This window comes from Bacillus rossius, unplaced genomic scaffold (assembly GCF_032445375.1).
Source record: "Bacillus rossius redtenbacheri isolate Brsri unplaced genomic scaffold, Brsri_v3 Brsri_v3_scf89, whole genome shotgun sequence".
In the NCBI taxonomy this organism is placed as follows: Eukaryota; Metazoa; Arthropoda; class Insecta; order Phasmatodea; family Bacillidae; genus Bacillus; species Bacillus rossius.
Genome location: NW_026963129.1, coordinates 26,662 through 45,470, shown reverse-complemented (window position 1 = coordinate 45,470; position 18,809 = coordinate 26,662). Strand labels below are relative to the sequence as shown.

The 18,809-nt window shown below is 56.6% G+C and overlaps 12 non-coding genes across 12 annotated transcripts; 7 read left to right on the top strand and 5 right to left on the bottom strand.

Annotated features, from left to right (window-relative positions):
- Positions 1-452: 452 nt before the first annotated feature.
- Positions 453-615, top strand: LOC134545907 (U1 spliceosomal RNA). The gene has a single exon (XR_010078900.1). It is a non-coding gene; the product is annotated as a U1 spliceosomal RNA (small nuclear RNA).
- A 6,320-nt stretch (positions 616-6,935) lies between these two features.
- Positions 6,936-7,098, top strand: LOC134545906 (U1 spliceosomal RNA). Its single transcript, XR_010078899.1, has one exon. It is a non-coding gene; the product is annotated as a U1 spliceosomal RNA (small nuclear RNA).
- Positions 7,099-7,397: 299 nt separating this feature from the next.
- Positions 7,398-7,517, bottom strand: LOC134545841 (U5 spliceosomal RNA). Its single transcript, XR_010078837.1, has one exon. It is a non-coding gene; the product is annotated as a U5 spliceosomal RNA (small nuclear RNA).
- Positions 7,518-8,060: 543 nt separating this feature from the next.
- Positions 8,061-8,223, top strand: LOC134545904 (U1 spliceosomal RNA). The gene has a single exon (XR_010078898.1). It is a non-coding gene; the product is annotated as a U1 spliceosomal RNA (small nuclear RNA).
- A 299-nt stretch (positions 8,224-8,522) lies between these two features.
- On the bottom strand, positions 8,523-8,642 carry LOC134545840 (U5 spliceosomal RNA). Its single transcript, XR_010078836.1, has one exon. It is a non-coding gene; the product is annotated as a U5 spliceosomal RNA (small nuclear RNA).
- A 543-nt stretch (positions 8,643-9,185) lies between these two features.
- Positions 9,186-9,348, top strand: LOC134545903 (U1 spliceosomal RNA). Its single transcript, XR_010078897.1, has one exon. It is a non-coding gene; the product is annotated as a U1 spliceosomal RNA (small nuclear RNA).
- A 299-nt stretch (positions 9,349-9,647) lies between these two features.
- Positions 9,648-9,767, bottom strand: LOC134545839 (U5 spliceosomal RNA). The gene has a single exon (XR_010078835.1). It is a non-coding gene; the product is annotated as a U5 spliceosomal RNA (small nuclear RNA).
- A 543-nt stretch (positions 9,768-10,310) lies between these two features.
- On the top strand, positions 10,311-10,473 carry LOC134545902 (U1 spliceosomal RNA). Its single transcript, XR_010078896.1, has one exon. It is a non-coding gene; the product is annotated as a U1 spliceosomal RNA (small nuclear RNA).
- A 6,346-nt stretch (positions 10,474-16,819) lies between these two features.
- LOC134545901 (U1 spliceosomal RNA) lies at positions 16,820-16,982 on the top strand. The gene has a single exon (XR_010078895.1). It is a non-coding gene; the product is annotated as a U1 spliceosomal RNA (small nuclear RNA).
- A 299-nt stretch (positions 16,983-17,281) lies between these two features.
- Positions 17,282-17,401, bottom strand: LOC134545838 (U5 spliceosomal RNA). Its single transcript, XR_010078834.1, has one exon. It is a non-coding gene; the product is annotated as a U5 spliceosomal RNA (small nuclear RNA).
- A 543-nt stretch (positions 17,402-17,944) lies between these two features.
- LOC134545899 (U1 spliceosomal RNA) lies at positions 17,945-18,107 on the top strand. Its single transcript, XR_010078893.1, has one exon. It is a non-coding gene; the product is annotated as a U1 spliceosomal RNA (small nuclear RNA).
- Positions 18,108-18,406: 299 nt separating this feature from the next.
- Positions 18,407-18,526, bottom strand: LOC134545837 (U5 spliceosomal RNA). Its single transcript, XR_010078833.1, has one exon. It is a non-coding gene; the product is annotated as a U5 spliceosomal RNA (small nuclear RNA).
- Between the last annotated feature and the right edge of the window lie 283 nt (positions 18,527-18,809).

Here is an 18,809-nt window from a genome sequence, read left to right as displayed (position 1 = left end):
GCGAATCGTCCGAAAATCGCCTCGTGGGACACGGCACTCGATATTTCGTGAAACCCTAGGTATGTTGCTAATGGAAAAAAGTTCCCCTCTCGACTGTGCCGTGGTGCCCGCCTTTTTGCCGAGGCGGACGCGACGACCCGAGTGCCGCCACGCGGCAAACGGTGTAACCAAGTGCCGCCACGCGGCAAACGGGGTAACCAAATGCACGCGGCGGTCGACCGTCGCCGTGGGTACAGAAACAAAGGAAACGAGGTGCGAGTAGAAACGGGCAGTTGTAGGAAGAAATTGTATTTGCATTGTTGGTGTGTACTGTCATGTAGTGTGATGAACTGGCACGGGAGTGTTATGTCTGGGGAAAGAGCTGTTTCGGAGGTAGAAGTACATAACCTCAAAACACGTTGATGAGGTGGTCCGAGCTCCAAGTGAAATAGAAAAGCGAAACACTGCGCAGCATACTTACCTGGCGTAGGGGCTACCCTGATCAAGCAGGGGGTTCCCCCAGGGTGAGGCTCTTCCCTTGCACTTCGGTTGAGCTGACCTCTGCGATTACCCCAAATGTGGGTAACTCGGGCGCGTAATTTTTGGTAGTCGGGACTGCGTTCGCGCTGTCCCGGTGAAAAAATTTCAACTTAGTAGTTGTGAAGTAGTGTTAAGAATTATGTACAGTGAAGTGTAATTTTTTTTTTTTTTTTCATCTGTGTATGGTATGTAATGCATTCGTAGGTCTCAAGTTTACGGTGCCTTGGCGAACAACCCCACCGTCTTGAAAGTGCGGAAGGAAGGTACGTAATTGTGCATGGTAATAGTTGAAAAAAGAAAAAAAAAATTCCCATGAACGATACTTGTCCAATTCGATTTTTCAGATTTCCCCCTCCCCGCCTCACCCCCGGGCCCAGTGGTTTAACGGTAACCGGCCCAGTGTGTAAACACTGGGCACAACAAAAAATTGTTTAAAGACTCATCAAATGTTCCCCTCCACGGAAATCTTTAGTCTTCTTTTTAACAAAGGGAACTCCCACTGAAGGGAGTTACCCACCAAAAAATTCATCTTTAATATAAAAAGCGGATACAGGTGAACACAAATAAAACACAACATAGAACACGAATACATGGCCACAAGGGCGAATGGTGACAATCTTTATTCAACACTGACGAAACGGGGCCCCTCCGACGATACCGTCCTAGAGGTCCAGCTGCTTGTTGGGCGGCGAATCTTCTGTGGGCTGCCGGGGGCGACTCGGGGCGCAGAAGGTGCCGGGCCGCAGATGAAGACGGTCCGGAGCAGTGGCGATGTTAGGCAGTAGTTCACTGAGAGCAGAGATCTTGATGGGATGATGCCTGGTAACATTCCTCAGAGCCAACCGTGGACGTGGTGATCACCGTCGTCAGCTGCCGGGCCCACCAGCCGCGACTGCACCAGCGTCAACGTCATCAGGGTCAGGGCGTCTCAAATGATCGTAGGTAAAGAGCGGTCGGCGGGGGTGAGGAGCGTCAGGCAGGGGCTCTGCAAGGAGTCGGATCAGGGGGTTGTCAGAACGCCGGCAGTGGCGGAGAAACTTCTTAGTCACCTTGCAGAGCAGCTCGTGTAAGTGCGGGAGCCCAGTCTGGTCCAGGAGGGTCTGTCGTAAGGTGGCGCGAGGGAGACCGAGCAGGAGGCGGGCACCGAGAAAGTAGGACCGGGTGATCGGACGGAGGTTGTACAGAGAGGAGTGGACCCAAGCCGGGCACGCGTAGAGGAAGTGGGGAAGAACAAAGGAACGGTAGGCAGTCACACGAACGTCGAGAGGGGTGCCGGATGTCGGTCTGAGTATGGTGGCCAGCTGAGCCATGACGGCACGGGACTTGGTGCGGATTGAGTCGAGGTGCGGCAGAAAAGTAAAGGTATTGTCTAGGGTGACCCCCAGATAACGGATGCGAGGCGACCAGGGGATGGCTACGGTGGAGATGACTGGCGGGTGGTCGTGGTGTGGATGAAGTCGGGAGAAGAGGATGGATCGTGATTTAGAGTGATTGAGCCCGATGCCATGCGCGAGGAACTGATTGTTGAGGGAAGTGAGGCCGCGGCCGAGACGGTCGCAGAGCAGCCGCTCGGAAACTGAAGAGGCCAGGAGACAGGTATCATCGGCGTACTGGACAAGATAGGTGCCGGGAGGGGGCTTGAGATCAGAGATGTGGAGGGTAAAAAGTAGCGGTGAGAGAATGGCGCCCTGGGGGACGCCGGCGGAGATGGGGCGGGGGCCGGAGAGGACCCCCTCCACCCGAACCCGGAAGGTGCGACCCTCCAGGAAGGAGCAGAGGAGGCGGATGAGATGAGATGAGAGGTCGGTGGCAGAGAGGCGCTGGAGGAGCTGGGCATGCGGAACGGAATCGAAAGCACGGGCGAGGTCAAGAAGCACCATGCCCGTGTGTTGCCGCCTGGCGAATCCCTGGACCACCAGGTGCTCCACACGGGCAATGGCGTGGGTCGTCGAGTGGCGGGGGCGGAAACCGAACTGGTGGCGGGGTAGAAGGTCCAGGGTGGTGACTTGAAAGAGGAGACGGCGGTGGATCGCCCGTTCCGCGACCTTGGACAGAATAGGAAGAAGCGAGATGGGCCGAAAAGATGAAGGGAGAGACGGGGGCTTGCCAGGTTTGGGGATGGGTGAGACGACGGCGGTTTTCCAGGGGGTGGGGAAGTGGCAGAGGAGGAACATTGCGTTGAAAAGACGGGTCAGAAACACAAGGGCCTTGCGAGGTAGGGCACGGAGCACGGGGGAGGGCAGAGAGTCGTGGCCAGGAGCAGAACGGGGCCGAAGGCGGGCGAGCAGGGTGCGGACCTCGGAAGGCGTGACGAGCGGCAGGGGGAAGGTGGCCGGAAGGGGGGGCAAAGTGACGTGGCGAGACAGGAGGCGGGCCCCGTCCTCGTCGTCCGAAGACTCGGAGGACAGGGAAGGGCCGGGTGCGGATGCGAAGGTGGTCGCCAGGTAGGCGGCCACCGCCTCGGATTGCTCCGAGGCCGTTTCCGCCACACCCGTGGGGGTGGTCAGCGGGGGGATGGTGGTAGGAACCGAGCGGAGACGACGGACGTGAGACCAGAGGGAGCCGGAGCAAGCAGAGAGGGATTGGAGACGCCGAGTCTCCAGACGGGCCCTCCACTCCGCGACCAATCGCCGGCAGCGCCCCCGCAGCACCAGGTACACCCGCCGGTGCAGCAGGGAACGACTAGCCTGCCAGAGGACGCGGAAGCGGTTGCGCAAGGACAAGGCGTCCCGGAGGTAAGGCGGAAATGGGTCGACAAGGGGACGGGGGGGAACCAGAGGTATGTTGGCAGAGGCGGCCGCGGAAATGGCGTCGGTCAGCGAGAGAACGTTGGCGTCAAGGCGGGCAGGGGTATCGAACGGAACAGACAGGTCTATGGCAGCGGAGAGGGAACGCTGAAAACCGCCCCAGTCGGCCTTGGGAAAATCGAAGCGGGGGAGGTGGGGGTTAGAACGGGGGTGAAAGTGAAGTGTGGCAAGAACAGGCAAGTGGTCGGAGGTGCCGGAGGTGATGGTGGTGAGATCCGAGAGAATGGGGAGGGGCGTGGACAGTGCAAAGTCGATGATGCTGGGTTGCCGGTTGAGCTGGGCCGGAAAAAATGTCGGGGTCGGAGGGGCATAAAGAGAGAGAGGAGTACGCCGAAGGAGTTGCCGGAGGGAGCTGCCCCGCCGGTTCGCGGCGGCACAGCCCCAGAAGGGATGGGTGGCGTTGAAGTCCCCGGCCAGCACGACGTGGGCGTCGAGCCGACCGAGGGCGACAACGTCGGCCGTGGGAAAGGCGTACTGAGGGGGGAGGTACAAGGATACCAAGGTCAGGGAGTACGGGAGGCCGTGCAAGCGCACAGCAACCGCCTCGGCCGCGGGGGAAGAAGGGATGCGACGGCGATGATGTGAAATGGTGTTGCGGACGAGTAACGCCACCCCCCCGCCCCGACCATCGCGATCGGCACGGTGGACCGCATACCCGGGGACCAGGACGGGGGCAGAGGGGGAGAGCCAGGTCTCAGAAAGGAACACGACGTCGGGCGATCGCTCGTGGAGCAGGTGCAAAAGGTCGTGGAGCTTAGGGAGGAGGGAAAAGACGTTCCAGATGAGGACACTAAGGGGAGGGGCGGGATCCATCGAAGAAATTCAGAAGGGCCTGGAGGAGCACTTCGAACTTCTCGGTGGAGGTGCGGGCTCGGGAGAGTGCCGTCAGGACAGACCGGATGAGCGGGAGGTACTGTCGGATGAATGAAATGAAGTCGTGAATGAGGGATGAAAGCGACGAGCAGTCTGAGTCGGAGGCAAGCGGTCGAGAGTCAGAAGAAGGAGCGGAAGGAGGAGGGTGCGAGGTGGCAGAGGGGGGAACAACCGGTACAACGGGGGGAGGGCGTGCCCAAGCATTGGTGGAGAGAGCAGGAAACGTCTTGGGATCGGACAGGGACGGGACAGAGGGCCCGGTCCCCACGGCAGTCGTCGTGGCGTCAGTGAGTCGTTGAGGGTGTCGGCGCAGGTAAGCCTGAATCACGCGACAGTCAGTGGAAGTAGCGAAGTGGGCCCCGTCACAAAGCGTGCAGCGTCGGGTAGTCGAGGTGCAGTCCCGAGACCAGTGGGGCCCAGCGCACTTGAAACAGGCGAGGTCCCGGTGGCATCGGGAGGACGGGTGTCCAGGCCGCTGGCAGCGGTAGCACTGAGGTACGCGCCCCGAGCCGCGGTATTTCTCAACTGCCACCACCCAGCAGCCCAATGTCTTCAACTTCAGGAAGGGGGCTGCCTCACCCAGACCGGATGTAGTGACCAGGAAAGGCCGGGTCGTTGAAGTAGGAGAGGTGCGCATGGCCACCACAGATGCCACAGGTAGGTGCAGGTCGAGCAGGGACTGGGTGACCTCGTCAGCCGTCGTGGAGAGAGGGAGTTTCTTGATCACAACTCGATCGGCACGCTCGTCGGGGCGGAGATGGGTGTAGGGTTTATATCCGAGGCGTTGGAGTTCGTCAAATAGGAGCTGGTGGTCCTGAGGGTTGCTGGTATAAAAGGAGGTGCGGTCATTGACGGAGGTGACAGAGAGAGGACCGGAGAGGAGAGACTGAAAACGTTGTGCAGTGGCGAAGGGGCCGGCTGTGGGCGTGAGAAGGCAGGCGATCGGAGGCATGCGAGGCGTGCGAGGAGTGGAGGTAGGCGGGCGAGGCGCCGCCGAGGAGGAGGCACGAGGCTGCGAGGCTGGAGGGCGGGGTGGAGCACGAGATGAGCTGGGACTCGTCGAAGAGGGGCCCGGGAGAGTGGTGAAGGGCACAGGAGGAGGTTGCGTGTCGGGCCGGTGCCGCTTAGCATGCTGCTTGCGGCGGGGCTTGGCAGTCAAGGGTCGGTCCGAGGAGGCAGCCCCAGCGCCGTCGTCGGTGTCGGTATCCGGTAGACTGAGGAGACTGTCGTAGCGGTTGCTGGTAGGGACGGCATTGTCGGAGGAGTGCTGGTCGGGGTGGGCGCGCTTGACGGTCTTCGTGGGAACGATGAAGCCGGTGTCCATGGGAGTAGCAGTCGCAGCAGGAGGAACGGCGGCAGGCGGTGAGTCGGTCGGCAACAGCGGAAGAGAAGGCGCAGGAGACATGATCGGTGAAGTGATGCAGGCCGTGGTGGTAGTAGTAGTCACAGTTGGTGGTGTTGGAGCAGAGGTAGTCGTAGGCAGAGCGAGGATGGTGGAGACGTCCAGGCCGTGAAGATGTTTCGTCTCGCTGACCTTAATGCAAACAGTCTGGGTGCGCAGCCCGGCTGGCGCGGGGGAGGGAGGCGGAGCCACCCCCCCGACCCCAGCAGCGCCCGCCTCCCCAGACCCGACTTGCATGGTCTCCAAGCGCTGGCGATGCGGTCCACAGTATTGTCGTGGCTGGGGTGGCCGATTGTCAGTAGGCATCTCATCGCCAGAACCGGCCTCGGCCGAGGGCCTCGGACCAAAGTCGTCCCCGCCCTGGTTCGGCGTCATCGGGAGAGAGTCCATTCCAAACTCACCCCTCGGCCTCCCCAATAGGCTACAACTTGGTTGCCGGGAGTCACAAGAAGTGGCCTCGGCCGATGGCCTCTGACCGAGGTCGCCCCCGCCCTGGTTTGGCTTCATCGGGAGGGAGTCCATTCCAAACTCCCCCCTCAGCCGCCCCAATAGGCCGCGACTCGGTGGCGCACAGCACTCACAAGAAGAAGATCTAGGATCTAAGAACTAGATCTACACAAGAGCACTCCTGGTGGTCGACTCAGGAACTAGCAGCAGCAGGTCTCGGCGGCTCGCTGAAATTGCTGAAAGGAAACCAGTTAGTTAATGGCCAAAAGTGCTCAGATTTGCTTCAAAAAGCTTTTAAAAATTCCCCTGAACAGTTTGATGCCTTTGAAGGGAAACCAGAGCACGGTTGAAACTTTGAAAATCCGGACTATATAGGAAAAATGTGCGGACCACCACTAATGGTGAAAATAGCGTACGGTCGTGCAGCCTGAAGCCGCGAATCGTCCGAAAATCGCCTCGTGGGACACGGCACTCGATATTTCGTGAAACCCTAGGTATGTTGCTAATGGAAAAAAGTTCCCCTCTCGACTGTGCCGTGGTGCCCGCCTTTTTGCCGAGGCGGACGCGACGACCCGAGTGCCGCCACGCGGCAAACGGTGTAACCAAGTGCCGCCACGCGGCAAACGGGGTAACCAAATGCACGCGGCGGTCGACCGTCGCCGTGGGTACAGAAACAAAGGAAACGAGGTGCGAGTAGAAACGGGCAGTTGTAGGAAGAAATTGTATTTGCATTGTTGGTGTGTACTGTCATGTAGTGTGATGAACTGGCACGGGAGTGTTATGTCTGGGGAAAGAGCTGTTTCGGAGGTAGAAGTACATAACCTCAAAACACGTTGATGAGGTGGTCCGAGCTCCAAGTGAAATAGAAAAGCGAAACACTGCGCAGCATACTTACCTGGCGTAGGGGCTACCCTGATCAAGCAGGGGGTTCCCCCAGGGTGAGGCTCTTCCCTTGCACTTCGGTTGAGCTGACCTCTGCGATTACCCCAAATGTGGGTAACTCGGGCGCGTAATTTTTGGTAGTCGGGACTGCGTTCGCGCTGTCCCGGTGAAAAAATTTCAACTTAGTAGTTGTGAAGTAGTGTTAAGAATTATGTACAGTGAAGTGTAATTTTTTTTTTTTTTTTCATCTGTGTATGGTATGTAATGCATTCGTAGGTCTCAAGTTTACGGTGCCTTGGCGAACAACCCCACCGTCTTGAAAGTGCGGAAGGAAGGTACGTAATTGTGCATGGTAATAGTTGAAAAAAGAAAAAAAAAATTCCCATGAACGATACTTGTCCAATTCGATTTTTCAGATTTCCCCCTCCCCGCCTCACCCCCGGGCCCAGTGGTTTAACGGTAACCGGCCCAGTGTGTAAACACTGGGCACAACAAAAAATTGTTTAAAGACTCATCAAATGTTCCCCTCCACGGAAATCTTTAGTAAAAGGCGAAAGATTTATGCGTTTGAAGGGAAACCAGAGCACGGTTGAAACTTTGAAAATCCGGACTATATAGGAAAAATGTGCGGACCACCACTAATGGTGAAAATAGCGTACGGTCGTGCAGCCTGAAGCCGCGAATCGTCCGAAAATCGCCTCGTGGGACACGGCACTCGATATTTCGTGAAACCCTAGGTATGTTGCTAATGGAAAAAAGTTCCCCTCTCGACTGTGCCGTGGTGCCCGCCTTTTTGCCGAGGCGGACGCGACGACCCGAGTGCCGCCACGCGGCAAACGGTGTAACCAAGTGCCGCCACGCGGCAAACGGGGTAACCAAATGCACGCGGCGGTCGACCGTCGCCGTGGGTACAGAAACAAAGGAAACGAGGTGCGAGTAGAAACGGGCAGTTGTAGGAAGAAATTGTATTTGCATTGTTGGTGTGTACTGTCATGTAGTGTGATGAACTGGCACGGGAGTGTTATGTCTGGGGAAAGAGCTGTTTCGGAGGTAGAAGTACATAACCTCAAAACACGTTGATGAGGTGGTCCGAGCTCCAAGTGAAATAGAAAAGCGAAACACTGCGCAGCATACTTACCTGGCGTAGGGGCTACCCTGATCAAGCAGGGGGTTCCCCCAGGGTGAGGCTCTTCCCTTGCACTTCGGTTGAGCTGACCTCTGCGATTACCCCAAATGTGGGTAACTCGGGCGCGTAATTTTTGGTAGTCGGGACTGCGTTCGCGCTGTCCCGGTGAAAAAATTTCAACTTAGTAGTTGTGAAGTAGTGTTAAGAATTATGTACAGTGAAGTGTAATTTTTTTTTTTTTTTTCATCTGTGTATGGTATGTAATGCATTCGTAGGTCTCAAGTTTACGGTGCCTTGGCGAACAACCCCACCGTCTTGAAAGTGCGGAAGGAAGGTACGTAATTGTGCATGGTAATAGTTGAAAAAAGAAAAAAAAAATTCCCATGAACGATACTTGTCCAATTCGATTTTTCAGATTTCCCCCTCCCCGCCTCACCCCCGGGCCCAGTGGTTTAACGGTAACCGGCCCAGTGTGTAAACACTGGGCACAACAAAAAATTGTTTAAAGACTCATCAAATGTTCCCCTCCACGGAAATCTTTAGTAAAAGGCGAAAGATTTATGCGTTTGAAGGGAAACCAGAGCACGGTTGAAACTTTGAAAATCCGGACTATATAGGAAAAATGTGCGGACCACCACTAATGGTGAAAATAGCGTACGGTCGTGCAGCCTGAAGCCGCGAATCGTCCGAAAATCGCCTCGTGGGACACGGCACTCGATATTTCGTGAAACCCTAGGTATGTTGCTAATGGAAAAAAGTTCCCCTCTCGACTGTGCCGTGGTGCCCGCCTTTTTGCCGAGGCGGACGCGACGACCCGAGTGCCGCCACGCGGCAAACGGTGTAACCAAGTGCCGCCACGCGGCAAACGGGGTAACCAAATGCACGCGGCGGTCGACCGTCGCCGTGGGTACAGAAACAAAGGAAACGAGGTGCGAGTAGAAACGGGCAGTTGTAGGAAGAAATTGTATTTGCATTGTTGGTGTGTACTGTCATGTAGTGTGATGAACTGGCACGGGAGTGTTATGTCTGGGGAAAGAGCTGTTTCGGAGGTAGAAGTACATAACCTCAAAACACGTTGATGAGGTGGTCCGAGCTCCAAGTGAAATAGAAAAGCGAAACACTGCGCAGCATACTTACCTGGCGTAGGGGCTACCCTGATCAAGCAGGGGGTTCCCCCAGGGTGAGGCTCTTCCCTTGCACTTCGGTTGAGCTGACCTCTGCGATTACCCCAAATGTGGGTAACTCGGGCGCGTAATTTTTGGTAGTCGGGACTGCGTTCGCGCTGTCCCGGTGAAAAAATTTCAACTTAGTAGTTGTGAAGTAGTGTTAAGAATTATGTACAGTGAAGTGTAATTTTTTTTTTTTTTTTCATCTGTGTATGGTATGTAATGCATTCGTAGGTCTCAAGTTTACGGTGCCTTGGCGAACAACCCCACCGTCTTGAAAGTGCGGAAGGAAGGTACGTAATTGTGCATGGTAATAGTTGAAAAAAGAAAAAAAAAATTCCCATGAACGATACTTGTCCAATTCGATTTTTCAGATTTCCCCCTCCCCGCCTCACCCCCGGGCCCAGTGGTTTAACGGTAACCGGCCCAGTGTGTAAACACTGGGCACAACAAAAAATTGTTTAAAGACTCATCAAATGTTCCCCTCCACGGAAATCTTTAGTAAAAGGCGAAAGATTTATGCGTTTGAAGGGAAACCAGAGCACGGTTGAAACTTTGAAAATCCGGACTATATAGGAAAAATGTGCGGACCACCACTAATGGTGAAAATAGCGTACGGTCGTGCAGCCTGAAGCCGCGAATCGTCCGAAAATCGCCTCGTGGGACACGGCACTCGATATTTCGTGAAACCCTAGGTATGTTGCTAATGGAAAAAAGTTCCCCTCTCGACTGTGCCGTGGTGCCCGCCTTTTTGCCGAGGCGGACGCGACGACCCGAGTGCCGCCACGCGGCAAACGGTGTAACCAAGTGCCGCCACGCGGCAAACGGGGTAACCAAATGCACGCGGCGGTCGACCGTCGCCGTGGGTACAGAAACAAAGGAAACGAGGTGCGAGTAGAAACGGGCAGTTGTAGGAAGAAATTGTATTTGCATTGTTGGTGTGTACTGTCATGTAGTGTGATGAACTGGCACGGGAGTGTTATGTCTGGGGAAAGAGCTGTTTCGGAGGTAGAAGTACATAACCTCAAAACACGTTGATGAGGTGGTCCGAGCTCCAAGTGAAATAGAAAAGCGAAACACTGCGCAGCATACTTACCTGGCGTAGGGGCTACCCTGATCAAGCAGGGGGTTCCCCCAGGGTGAGGCTCTTCCCTTGCACTTCGGTTGAGCTGACCTCTGCGATTACCCCAAATGTGGGTAACTCGGGCGCGTAATTTTTGGTAGTCGGGACTGCGTTCGCGCTGTCCCGGTGAAAAAATTTCAACTTAGTAGTTGTGAAGTAGTGTTAAGAATTATGTACAGTGAAGTGTAATTTTTTTTTTTTTTTTTCATCTGTGTATGGTATGTAATGCATTCGTAGGTCTCAAGTTTACGGTGCCTTGGCGAACAACCCCACCGTCTTGAAAGTGCGGAAGGAAGGTACGTAATTGTGCATGGTAATAGTTGAAAAAAGAAAAAAAAAATTCCCATGAACGATACTTGTCCAATTCGATTTTTCAGATTTCCCCCTCCCCGCCTCACCCCCGGGCCCAGTGGTTTAACGGTAACCGGCCCAGTGTGTAAACACTGGGCACAACAAAAAATTGTTTAAAGACTCATCAAATGTTCCCCTCCACGGAAATCTTTAGTTTTTTTTTTTTTTTTTTTTTTTTTTTTTTTTTTTACAAAGGGAACTCCCACTGAAGGGAGTTACCCACCAAAAAATTCATCTTTAATATAAAAAGCGGATACAGGTGAACACAAATAAAACACAACACAGAACACGAATACATGGCCACAAGGGCGAATGGTGACAATCTTTATTCAACACTGACGAAACGGGGCCCCTCCGACGATACCGTCCTAGAGGTCCAGCTGCTTGTTGGGCGGCGAATCTTCTGTGGGCTGCCGGGGGCGACTCGGGGCGCAGAAGGTGCCGGGCCGCAGATGAAGACGGTCCGGAGCAGTGGCGATGGTAGGCAGTAGTTCACTGAGAGCAGAGATCTTGATGGGATGATGCCTGGTAACATTCCTCAGAGCCAACCGTGGACGTGGTGATCACCGTCGTCAGCTGCCGGGCCCACCAGCCGCGACTGCACCAGCGTCAATGTCATCGGGGTCAGGGCGTCTCAAATGATCGTAGGTAAAGAGCGGTCGGCGGGGGTGAGGGGCGTCAGGCAGGGGCTCTGCAAGGAGTCGGATCAGGGGGTTGTCAGAACGCCGGCAGTGGCGGAGGAACTTCTTAGTCACCTTGCAGAGCAGCTCGTGTAAGTGCGGGAGCCCAGTCTGGTCCAGGAGGGTCTGCCGTAAGGTGGCGCGAGGGAGACCGAGCAGGAGGCGGGCACCGAGAAAGTAGGACCGGGCGATCGGACGGAGGTTGTACAGAGAGGAGTGGACCCAAGCCGGGCACGCGTAGAGGAAGTGGGGAAGAACGAAGGAACGGTAGGCAGTCACACGAACGTCGAGAGGGGTGCCGGATGTCGGTCTGAGTACGGTGGCCAGCTGAGCCATGACGGCACGGGACTTGGTGCGGATGGAGTCGAGGTGCGGCAGAAAAGTAAAGGTATTGTCTAGGGTGACCCCCAGATAACGGATGCGAGGCGACCAGGGGATGGCTACGGCGGAGATGACTGGCGGGTGGTCGTGGTGTGGATGAAGTCGGGAGAAGAGGATGGATCGTGATTTAGAGTGATTGAGCCCGATGCCATGCGCGAGGAACTGATTGTTGAGGGAAGTGAGGCCGCGGCCGAGACGGTCGCAGAGCAGCCGCTCGGAAACTGAAGAGGCCAGGAGACAGGTATCATCGGCGTACTGGACAAGATAGGTGCCGGGAGGGGGCTTGAGATCAGAGATGTGGAGGGTAAAAAGTAGCGGTGAGAGAATGGCGCCCTGGGGGACGCCGGCGGAGATGGGGCGGGGGCCGGAGAGGACCCCCTCCACCCGAACCCGGAAGGTGCGACCCTCCAGGAAGGAGCAGAGGAGGCGGACGAGATGAGATGAGAGGTCGGTGGCAGAGAGGCGCTGGAGGAGCTGGGCATGCGGAACGGAATCGAAAGCACGGGCGAGGTCAAGAAGCACCATGCCCGTGTGTTGCCGCCTGGCGAATCCCTGGACCACCAGGTGCTCCACACGGGCAATGGCGTGGGTCGTCGAGTGGCGGGGGCGGAAACCGAACTGGTGGCGGGGTAGAAGGTCCAGGGTGGTGACTTGAAAGAGGAGACGGCGGTGGATCGCCCGTTCCGCGACCTTGGACAGAATAGGAAGAAGCGAGATGGGCCGAAAAGATGAAGGGAGAGACGGGGGCTTGCCAGGTTTGGGGATGGGTGAGACGATGGCGGTTTTCCAGGGGGTGGGGAAGTGGCAGAGGAGGAACATTGCGTTGAAAAGACGGGTCAGAAACACAAGGGCCTTGCGAGGTAGGGCACGGAGCACGGGGGAGGGCAGAGAGTCGTGGCCAGGAGCAGAACGGGGCCGAAGGCGGGCGAGCAGGGTGCGGACCTCGGAAGGCGTGACGAGCGGCAGGGGGAAGGTGGCCGGAAGGGGGGGCAAAGTGACGTGGCGAGACAGGAGGCGGGCCCCGTCCTCGTCGTCCGAAGACTCGGAGGACAGGGAAGGGCCGGGTGCGGATGCGAAGGTGGTCGCCAGGTAGGCGGCCACCGCCTCGGATCGCTCCGAGGCCGTTTCCGCCACACCCGTGGGGGTGGTCAGCGGGGGGATGGTGGTAGGAACCGAGCGGAGACGACGGACGTGAGACCAGAGGGAGCCGGAGCAAGCAGAGAGGGATTGGAGACGCCGAGTCTCCAGACGGGCCCTCCACTCCGCGACCAATCGCCGGCAGCGCCCCCGCAGCACCAGGTACACCCGCCGGTGCAGCAGGGAACGACTAGCCTGCCAGAGGACGCGGAAGCGGTTGCGCAAGGACAAGGCGTCCCGGAGGTAAGGCGGAAATGGGTCGACAAGGGGACGGGGGGGAACCAGAGGTATGTTGGCAGAGGCGGCCGCGGAAATGGCGTCGGTCAGCGAGAGAACGTTGGCGTCAAGGCGGGCAGGGGTATCGAACGGAACAGACAGGTCTATGGCAGCGGAGAGGGAACGCTGAAAACCGCCCCAGTCGGCCTTGGGAAAATCGAAGCGGGGGAGGTGGGGGTTAGAACGGGGGTGAAAGTGAAGTGTGGCAAGAACAGGCAAGTGGTCGGAGGTGCCGGAGGTGATGGTGGTGAGATCCGAGAGAATGGGGAGGGGCGTGGACAGTGCAAAGTCGATGATGCTGGGTTGCCGGTTGAGCTGGGCCGGAAAAAATGTCGGGGTCGGAGGGGCATAAAGAGAGAGAGGAGTACGCCGAAGGAGTTGCCGGAGGGAGCTGCCCCGCCGGTTCGCGGCGGCACAGCCCCAGAAGGGATGGGTGGCGTTGAAGTCCCCGGCCAGCACGACGTGGGCGTCGAGCCGACCGAGGGCGACAACGTCGGCCGTGGGAAAGGCGTACTGAGGGGGGAGGTACAAGGATACCAAGGTCAGGGAGTACGGGAGGCCGTGCAAGCGCACAGCAACCGCCTCGGCCGCGGGGGAAGAAGGGATGCGACGGCGATGATGTGAAATGGTGTTGCGGACGAGTAACGCCACCCCCCCGCCCCGACCATCGCGATCGGCACGGTGGACCGCATACCCGGGGACCAGGACGGGGGCAGAGGGGGAGAGCCAGGTCTCAGAAAGGAACACGACGTCGGGCGATCGCTCGTGGAGCAGGTGCAAAAGGTCGTGGAGCTTAGGGAGGAGGGAAAAGACGTTCCAGATGAGGACACTAAGGGGAGGGGCGGGATCCATCGAAGAAATTCAGAAGGGCCTGGAGGAGCACTTCGAACTTCTCGGTGGAGGTGCGGGCTCGGGAGAGTGCCGTCAGGACAGACCGGATGAGCGGGAGGTACTGTCGGATGAATGAAATGAAGTCGTGAATGAGGGATGAAAGCGACGAGCAGTCTGAGTCGGAGGCAAGCGGTCGAGAGTCAGAAGAAGGAGCGGAAGGAGGAGGGTGCGAGGTGGCAGAGGGGGGAACAACCGGTACAACGGGGGGAGGGCGTGCCCAAGCATTGGTGGAGAGAGCAGGAAACGTCTTGGGATCGGACAGGGACGGGACAGAGGGCCCGGTCCCCACGGCAGTCGTCGTGGCGTCAGTGAGTCGTTGAGGGTGTCGGCGCAGGTAAGCCTGAATCACGCGACAGTCAGTGGAAGTAGCGAAGTGGGCCCCGTCACAAAGCGTGCAGCGTCGGGTAGTCGAGGTGCAGTCCCGAGACCAGTGGGGCCCAGCGCACTTGAAACAGGCGAGGTCCCGGTGGCATCGGGAGGACGGGTGTCCAGGCCGCTGGCAGCGGTAGCACTGAGGTACGCGCCCCGAGCCGCGGTATTTCTCAACTGCCACCACCCAGCAGCCCAATGTCTTCAACTTCAGGAAGGGGGCTGCCTCACCCAGACCGGATGTAGTGACCAGGAAAGGCCGGGTCGTTGAAGTAGGAGAGGTGCGCATGGCCACCACAGATGCCACAGGTAGGTGCAGGTCGAGCAGGGACTGGGTGACCTCGTCAGCCGTCGTGGAGAGAGGGAGTTTCTTGATCACAACTCGATCGGCACGCTCGTCGGGGCGGAGATGGGTGTAGGGTTTATATCCGAGGCGTTGGAGTTCGTCAAATAGGAGCTGGTGGTCCTGAGGGTTGCTGGTATAAAAGGAGGTGCGGTCATTGACGGAGGTGACAGAGAGAGGACCGGAGAGGAGAGACTGAAAACGTTGTGCAGTGGCGAAGGGGCCGGCTGTGGGCGTGAGAAGGCAGGCGATCGGAGGCATGCGAGGCGTGCGAGGAGTGGAGGTAGGCGGGCGAGGCGCCGCCGAGGAGGAGGCACGAGGCTGCGAGGCTGGAGGGCGGGGTGGAGCACGAGATGAGCTGGGACTCGTCGAAGAGGGGCCCGGGAGAGTGGTGAAGGGCACAGGAGGAGGTTGCGTGTCGGGCCGGTGCCGCTTAGCATGCTGCTTGCGGCGGGGCTTGGCAGTCAAGGGTCGGTCCGAGGAGGCAGCCCCAGCGCCGTCGTCGGTGTCGGTATCCGGTAGACTGAGGAGACTGTCGTAGCGGTTGCTGGTAGGGACGGCATCGTCGGAGGAGTGCTGGTCGGGGTGGGCGCGCTTGACGGTCTTCGTGGGAACGATGAAGCCGGTGTCCATGGGAGTAGCAGTCGCAGCAGGAGGAACGGCGGCAGGCGGTGAGTCGGTCGGCAACAGCGGAAGAGAAGGCGCAGGAGACATGATCGGTGAAGTGATGCAGGCCGTGGTGGTAGTAGTAGTCACAGTTGGTGGTGTTGGAGCAGAGGTAGTCGTAGGCAGAGCGAGGATGGTGGAGACGTCCAGGCCGTGAAGATGTTTCGTCTCGCTGACCTTAATGCAAACAGTCTGGGTGCGCAGCCCGGCTGGCGCGGGGGAGGGAGGCGGAGCCACCCCCCCGACCCCAGCAGCGCCCGCCTCCCCAGACCCGACTTGCATGGTCTCCAAGCGCTGGCGATGCGGTCCACAGTATTGTCGTGGCTGGGGTGGCCGATTGTCAGTAGTCATCTCATCGCCAGAACCGGCCTCGGCCGAGGGCCTCGGACCAAAGTCGTCCCCGCCCTGGTTCGGCGTCATCGGGAGAGAGTCCATTCCAAACTCACCCCTCGGCCTCCCCAATAGGCTACAACTTGGTTGCCGGGAGTCACAAGAAGTGGCCTCGGCCGATGGCCTCTGACCGAGGTCGCCCCCGCCCTGGTTTGGCTTCATCGGGAGGGAGTCCATTCCAAACTCCCCCCTCAGCCGCCCCAATAGGCCGCGACTCGGTGGCGCACAGCACTCACAAGAAGAAGATCTAGGATCTAAGAACTAGATCTACACAAGAGCACTCCTGGTGGTCGACTCAGGAACTAGCAGCAGCAGGTCTCGGCGGCTCGCTGAAATTGCTGAAAGGAAACCAGTTAGTTAATGGCCAAAAGTGCTCAGATTTGCTTCAAAAAGCTTTTAAAAAATTCCCCTGAACAGTTTGATGCCTTTGAAGGGAAACCAGAGCACGGTTGAAACTTTGAAAATCCGGACTATATAGGAAAAATGTGCGGACCACCACTAATGGTGAAAATAGCGTACGGTCGTGCAGCCTGAAGCCGCGAATCGTCCGAAAATCGCCTCGTGGGACACGGCACTCGATATTTCGTGAAACCCTAGGTATGTTGCTAATGGAAAAAAGTTCCCCTCTCGACTGTGCCGTGGTGCCCGCCTTTTTGCCGAGGCGGACGCGACGACCCGAGTGCCGCCACGCGGCAAACGGTGTAACCAAGTGCCGCCACGCGGCAAACGGGGTAACCAAATGCACGCGGCGGTCGACCGTCGCCGTGGGTACAGAAACAAAGGAAACGAGGTGCGAGTAGAAACGGGCAGTTGTAGGAAGAAATTGTATTTGCATTGTTGGTGTGTACTGTCATGTAGTGTGATGAACTGGCACGGGAGTGTTATGTCTGGGGAAAGAGCTGTTTCGGAGGTAGAAGTACATAACCTCAAAACACGTTGATGAGGTGGTCCGAGCTCCAAGTGAAATAGAAAAGCGAAACACTGCGCAGCATACTTACCTGGCGTAGGGGCTACCCTGATCAAGCAGGGGGTTCCCCCAGGGTGAGGCTCTTCCCTTGCACTTCGGTTGAGCTGACCTCTGCGATTACCCCAAATGTGGGTAACTCGGGCGCGTAATTTTTGGTAGTCGGGACTGCGTTCGCGCTGTCCCGGTGAAAAAATTTCAACTTAGTAGTTGTGAAGTAGTGTTAAGAATTATGTACAGTGAAGTGTAATTTTTTTTTTTTTTTTCATCTGTGTATGGTATGTAATGCATTCGTAGGTCTCAAGTTTACGGTGCCTTGGCGAACAACCCCACCGTCTTGAAAGTGCGGAAGGAAGGTACGTAATTGTGCATGGTAATAGTTGAAAAAAGAAAAAAAAAATTCCCATGAACGATACTTGTCCAATTCGATTTTTCAGATTTCCCCCTCCCCGCCTCACCCCCGGGCCCAGTGGTTTAACGGTAACCGGCCCAGTGTGTAAACACTGGGCACAACAAAAAATTGTTTAAAGACTCATCAAATGTTCCCCTCCACGGAAATCTTTAGTAAAAGGCGAAAGATTTATGCGTTTGAAGGGAAACCAGAGCACGGTTGAAACTTTGAAAATCCGGACTATATAGGAAAAATGTGCGGACCACCACTAATGGTGAAAATAGCGTACGGTCGTGCAGCCTGAAGCCGCGAATCGTCCGAAAATCGCCTCGTGGGACACGGCACTCGATATTTCGTGAAACCCTAGGTATGTTGCTAATGGAAAAAAGTTCCCCTCTCGACTGTGCCGTGGTGCCCGCCTTTTTGCCGAGGCGGACGCGACGACCCGAGTGCCGCCACGCGGCAAACGGTGTAACCAAGTGCCGCCACGCGGCAAACGGGGTAACCAAATGCACGCGGCGGTCGACCGTCGCCGTGGGTACAGAAACAAAGGAAACGAGGTGCGAGTAGAAACGGGCAGTTGTAGGAAGAAATTGTATTTGCATTGTTGGTGTGTACTGTCATGTAGTGTGATGAACTGGCACGGGAGTGTTATGTCTGGGGAAAGAGCTGTTTCGGAGGTAGAAGTACATAACCTCAAAACACGTTGATGAGGTGGTCCGAGCTCCAAGTGAAATAGAAAAGCGAAACACTGCGCAGCATACTTACCTGGCGTAGGGGCTACCCTGATCAAGCAGGGGGTTCCCCCAGGGTGAGGCTCTTCCCTTGCACTTCGGTTGAGCTGACCTCTGCGATTACCCCAAATGTGGGTAACTCGGGCGCGTAATTTTTGGTAGTCGGGACTGCGTTCGCGCTGTCCCGGTGAAAAAATTTCAACTTAGTAGTTGTGAAGTAGTGTTAAGAATTATGTACAGTGAAGTGTAATTTTTTTTTTTTTTTTCATCTGTGTATGGTATGTAATGCATTCGTAGGTCTCAAGTTTACGGTGCCTTGGCGAACAACCCCACCGTCTTGAAAGTGCGGAAGGAAGGTACGTAATTGTGCATGGTAATAGTTGAAAAAAGAAAAAAAAAATTCCCATGAACGATACTTGTCCAATTCGATTTTTCAGATTTCCCCCTCCCCGCCTCACCCCCGGGCCCAGTGGTTTAACGGTAACCGGCCCAGTGTGTAAACACTGGGCACAACAAAAAATTGTTTAAAGACTCATCAAATGTTCCCCTCCACGGAAATCTTTAGTAAAAGGCGAAAGATTTATGCGTTTGAAGGGAAACCAGAGCACGGTTGAAACTTTGAAAATCCGGACTATATAGGAAAAATGTGCGGACCACCACTAATGGTGAAAATAGCGTACGGTCGTGCAGCCTGAAGCCGCGAATCGTCCGAAAATCGCCTCGTGGGACACGGCACTCGATATTTCGTGAAACCCTAGGTATGTTGCTAATGGAAAAAAGTTCCCCTCTCGACTGTGCCGTGGTGCCCGCCTTTTTGCCGAGGCGGACGCGACGACCCGAGTGCCGCCACGCGGCAAACGGTGTAACCAAGTGCCGCCACGCGGCAAACGG